The sequence below is a fragment of the Myotis davidii genome, unplaced genomic scaffold (assembly GCF_000327345.1).
Source record: "Myotis davidii unplaced genomic scaffold, ASM32734v1 scaffold328, whole genome shotgun sequence".
NCBI lineage: Eukaryota > Metazoa > Chordata > Mammalia > Chiroptera > Vespertilionidae > Myotis > Myotis davidii.
In genome coordinates, this window is record NW_006300373.1 from 3,639,991 (window position 1) to 3,645,455 (window position 5,465).

The 5,465-nt window shown below is 54.9% G+C and overlaps 1 long non-coding RNA gene across 1 annotated transcript in view; it reads left to right on the forward strand.

Annotated features, from left to right (window-relative positions):
• The window catches only part of LOC107185170, a 15,021-nt gene that overhangs the window by 5,523 nt on the left and 4,033 nt on the right, over positions 1-5,465 (forward strand). Inside the window, exon 2 of the long non-coding RNA XR_001516087.1 lies at positions 3,962-3,966. This is a non-coding gene — a long non-coding RNA (uncharacterized LOC107185170). The remainder of the gene's footprint in view (positions 1-3,961; positions 3,967-5,465) is intronic.

A 5,465-nucleotide genomic window follows, 5' to 3' on the forward strand; every position in this document is an offset into this window, starting at 1 on the left:
TGTGCAACATCTCCCAGCGTCTGGGGCCGCACTGGACCAGCTGTCTTGAAGGCTCATGAGGGTCCTTGGATGGGGGTGCAGTTCCCATCTCCACCCGCTCCTGGCCCATGGCACGCCCTCCCCCCCCATCCTGGTTCCTGGGACTGCCCCCTCCACAGTGAGCGCAAAGATGCGTTTCTCCATTCCGGGCCCTAGAGGGCGCCCGTTCTCACCTCGCAGGGAGAAGCCCGCTCCCGGGGAAGGTCGCTGTGTCTTTTGCTCAGTGTGGACAAGGATGTGCTAGAAAGGTGGGAGCCGGGAAAGGCCAAGAGGCCAAGGGTCTCCGGGAAGAAGCGGCGACCTCCACGGACATGTCTGAAACCTGCGAACGCACAACACAGTCCTGTTGGCTATTCGCTGTGCTGCACCTTAGCTCCCAGAAGGGACGCGTCTCATCACCGAAGGTTTGTACCTAGAAAAGACAACGTGAATTAAGACCGTGTGGCACTGCTCAGACACAGACAGACAGACAGACAGACCCACGGAGCAGAATGGAGAGTCCAGACACAACCCAACTGCACGAGGAAGCGTGGACCACTGCAGCTCCATCCTCCTGGATGAATGTCAACAACGTTACGGCAGCCAAAGAAGCCACAGGACACGATCAACGGCGTGATTCCTTTTCTATAAAGTCCAAAGGACCACCCGGAACAGTGTGTATTGTCAGGAACATACTCAGAGGTGCCAACACTGTAAAGAAAACAAAGAGCCGGGTTCAGGGGTTGAGCGTCGCTCTCTGAACCAGGAGGTCACAGTTCAATTCCCCGTCAGGGCACAGGCCCGGGCTGCAGGCTCCATCCCCAGCGGGGGGCGTGCAGGAGGCAGCCCATCAATAATTCTCGCTCATCGTTGATGTTTCTATCTTTCTCTCCTGCTCCCTTCCTCTCTGAAATCAATAAAAATATTTTTTAATGTTTTTAAAAAATGTCTAAAGAAAAAGAAACGAATATTTGCTAAATTCAGGATAGTGGCTACCTTGCGGGGGGAAGGGGTGGGGAGGAGGGTGAAGGGACATGCGGAGGGAGGGGCCTACGGGGTCTTGTGGGGGATTGGAAATGCTCTATTTCCTATTCTGGGGACGGGGTTCTTGTATGTTCATAGCATGAATAGTATTAAAACTGTCGATACGTGTTTTACACACGTTTTCTTATGTATGGTAACTGTGAGACTGAATTTTTAAATGCTGGTGTTTGTTCCTATTTCTGGGAGAGTCCACGCTTCACCCCATCGTCTCAGAGGTGCCTGACAGAGCGCTCAGGGCATGGAGGGGTCTGCAGCCCAACCCTGCTCCGATATCCCAGTCTGACCGCCCATCCAGAGGGTCAGCTGGCTACACCCCCCTCCCTCCTGGAGAGGGATGTGAGCCAGGTGTGAGTCCCTGTCGCCATAGCTCCGTCACCCCCTTGAGGCCAAGGATGGATTTGGGGACTAACACGGAGGAGCGAGAGGGTCCCCCTTCCCTCCCAGGAGCCTGAGTCCCTTTCCCAGGGACCCCTCCTTTCTCCCTCCCTCCCCAGCAGAGGGCAGTCAGGACCTGGGGGGAGGAGGGGGGCTGACTCCCAGCCCAGTGCTCTTTCTGCCGCCCCGCCCGCCACTCCTGTTCTCTTCCCCCAGCACCACCGCCCCTGCTGCCTGGCTCCCCCTCCCACGGGCCCGCGAGGCTCGGCTGGGCTGCACCGCACATCCTCAAAGGATGTGTTCCTTCCTGTGTGAGAAAGAGCAGCCAAGGCCGACCCCGAGGTTCTCATCCTGAGGAACCAAAAGGGGGTGCCCCGCTGGAATGAGGGAGTGAGGAGGAGCAGATGTGTGGGCGGATCAGCAGGGGGAGGTCAGGAAAGCTACTTGATTTTCTGGGACCTGAGGAGTCCCAGGCACCTTTGAGGTCCAGTCTGCGGCTGCCCCAGGCAGGGGGTGTGATGGGGACGTCAGGACGGACAGGAGCCTTTCAGAGCCAGCGTCTGACCTGGGGCCACAGGCCAGCCTCTCTCCCAGGGCTCCCCTCTCCTTCCGCGTGAGACCCCAAGCCCTTCCGTGGCTGTGAGGTCTCGGAAGCCCGGCCAAGCCGTGTGGCCCTCACTGGGTGGCAGCCCTGAGGAGCGAGCTCGGCAGAGACCAGCCTAAGGCCTGAGCCACAGCTGAGTGGGGGTGTGGGGGTGGGGGAGCCTGGGAACCCCGGGAGTTTGAGTGGGAGGTGCCTTGGGGGACTAGTTCCAGCTCCTGGGGGTCTCCGGTTGAAGAGACGTGTATGCTGTCTGTGAATGCGGTGTCACGTGTAACAGTGAGCCCAGGGCAGGGCTGCTGCAAGGATATCCAGGTCTATGCCCCGACCCCCCATCCAAAAACAAACAGATAAAAACAAGAAAGAAAAAACAGCCCTAGCCGGTGTGGCTCAGTGGATAGAGCATCAGCCTGCAGATGGAAGGGTCCAAGGTTGGATTCCGGTCAAGGGCACGTACCTCCGGGGAAGGCTGCCAGTCCTGGTTTGGGTGCATGCGGAAGGCAACCAATCGATGGGTCTCTCTCACATCCATCCATCTTTCTCTCTCTCTATGTCTCTCCCTCTCCCTTCCACTCTAAAAATCCATGGGAAAATATCCGTAGGTGAGGATTTCAAATAAATAAATAGAAAATGGTAAAATTATTTAAAGAAAAACAAAAACAAAAAAACCAAATCTACAACCAAACCGCTCCTCCTCTGTGGCCTCAGCTCCCCGCACAGTGCAGTGGGGGCGCAGGCTCCAGGTACCCCCCGGGCTCTGCCGGGACACAGCCCCTGGGGGTCCAAGCCCAGCCTCTGTACCAGGGCCGTGGCGTCCTCAGGGAGAGGGCCCGCGCGGGACCGAAAGCGCAGCCCCCGCCGTGCGCCCGTGGCCTGTGTCACCACGTGCCCTGGTAAGTGGAAGTGACGCCTCCTCAGATAGCTCGGTGGCTCTGATAACGCTCCGGCTGCCTGCCACCCACTGGCCTCAGGCCGCCCGGAGGGCAGGACGCAGGGCACAGAGAGAAGCCACATGGCCCCCTGGGCCTTGGAGGGGCCGGGAATCAGGATCAGAGATGGAGAGAGACGCCGTCCCCTGGCCCAGCCCCGGCTGGTGTCCTCACCGCTGTCGCCCGGAAGTCTCGGGAGCCACAGGTAGGGGTCTCAGGACAGCTGATGGGCTCTCGGATGGTGTGTGTGTGTGTGTGTGTGTGTGTGTGTGTGTGTGTGGGGGGTGTGGGGGGGCCTGGGGAGGGAGTGCCTCCTCCATCCCTTAGTAAACACTCCCAGTGTCCCGCCCACACCCCCCTCACTGTCACTCACTGTTCCTGCCAACGCAGACCTGGCCCATTGGCTTCCTCCTGCCAGTCCTGCTGCTGGAAGCCTTGGTTTTGGGGGGACTGGAGGGTGCTCAGCCCACACACCTGACTGGCTGGAAAGGCTGGCCGGAGCAGCCTTCACGGGTTAAATACCCCAGCTTGCTCGCCTGGGAATACGCCGACCAAGACGTGGTTTATGTTGCCTCCCAGAGGCCCCCGCAGGCCGCAGGCCAGCTGCCCACAGCCGGAACTGCTCTGCACGTCCCCTCCACTCGTTTCCTTCCCTTTCCCGCTCACCACCCCTGCTCACCCACCAGGGCTACGAGGGGGCCGCCTCCTAAATCAATGACCTAAATTCAGTGCTTTGTTTCAGGTTCAGCTTCTGGAGGAATCCAACATCAACCACCTCAACCAAAGACACCAAACCCAACCAACCATTGAGGCCGCCTCTGGTGCTGTTTCGTACATGTTTCTGGAGCGCCAGCTGTGGCACAGATGGTATTGGGCACGGTCCCCATGCTGGTGGGAGGGCACACAGACAGCTGTATTGGACAGATAGATATACGAAGTGGTAGAAAGGCATTCCCTCTGTTGCAGGAGGTAGCTATCAGGGAAGGCTTCCCAGTGGAGGTGACATCTGAAGCTTTGAAGGATGAATAGGAGTCCTCCAGGTAGACGAGAGGGAGAGGAAAACAGCATATTAAAAACCCAGAGGTGTCCCGAGGCACAAAGCACTCAGGGAACTATTCGTAGCTGAGTAGCTCCCGTGTTGCTAGAGAATAAAGCGTATTTTGGAGGTGGTAGAGGGTTTGCAGAAAGAATTAAAATAGCCAGAGAGATGGTTAAATAGACAGGCGGAGTCTTGTCTGAATGGCTAAAGGTGTTTAATATTATCTAGGAAAAATTAGAGGATTTTTAAGAAATTGTGGGTTGTCTTTTTCTGATTGCTGACATGTCACATGCTCACTGTGCCGGCGTTGTCAGGTGAAGAGAAGGACAAAGAAGAAAATAAAATGACCTCAAATCCAGGCTTAATTAAATCACATTGATGAGTCGCTGTCTCTCAGGGGTTTTAGACTGAAGAGTGAGGTGAACAGACTTGAGTTTCAGAAAGAGCTCGGGCAGCTGGTGAGTGTGATGTGGCTGGGAGGCTGTGGAAGGTGTGTGGGGGGGTATCTTCCGAGGGGACACAGCCGCAGTGGGAGCACGGGGTCACACGGGGCGTTTAGAAGTGGGGGTTTCCCCAGGTGGATGGGGAAGGGCCTAGAGGGCAGGAGGGGAGTGTGACTACTGGAGAGATTCTTTTTCTTAAAAAAAAATACTTCGAAGGTGAGAGATATTTCTTTTTTTAAAATTCTTTTTTAAAAAGTAATCTTTTTTAAGTTTTTGACATTTCCTCAAAAAATTAAAAATGGAACTCCCATTTGACCCGGTAACCCCACTTCTAGGAACATATCCCAAGAAACTAGAAACACCAATCAGAAAGGACATGTGCACCCCTATGTTCATAGCAGCACCATTTACTAAGATTTGGAAACAGCCTAAGTGCCCATCAGCAGCTGAGTGGATTAGAAAACTGTGGTACATCTACACAATGGAATACTACGCTGCGGTAAAAAGAAGGAATTCTTACCATTTGCAACAGCATGGATGGACCTGGAGAGCATTATGCTAAGCGAAATAAGCCAGTCAGAGAAAGATAAATATCACATGATCTCACTCATTGGTGGAATATAATGAACAGCATAAACTGATGGACAAAAACAGAGCCAGAGACAGAGAAGCATCGAACAGATTGTCAAACTTCAGTGGGAAGGCAGGGGAGCGTTGGGGGTGGGGGATGGGTAAGAGAGCAACCAAAGGACGTGTATGCATGCATATAAGCCTAACCAATGGACACAAGACACTAGGGGGGAGAGGGCATGTGCCTGGGGTGTGAGGGAGGCTGGGGGGAGGGCAATAGGGGAAAAAAGAGACATATGTTCTACTATCTCTAATACTTTAAGCAATAAACAAAATAATAATTCTTTATTGTTGAAAGTATTACATATGTCCTCTTCCCGCCCCCCCAGGCCCCCCTGCAGCCTGCCCTCCCCCTTTAACACCCCATTGTCTGTGTCCATGGTTAT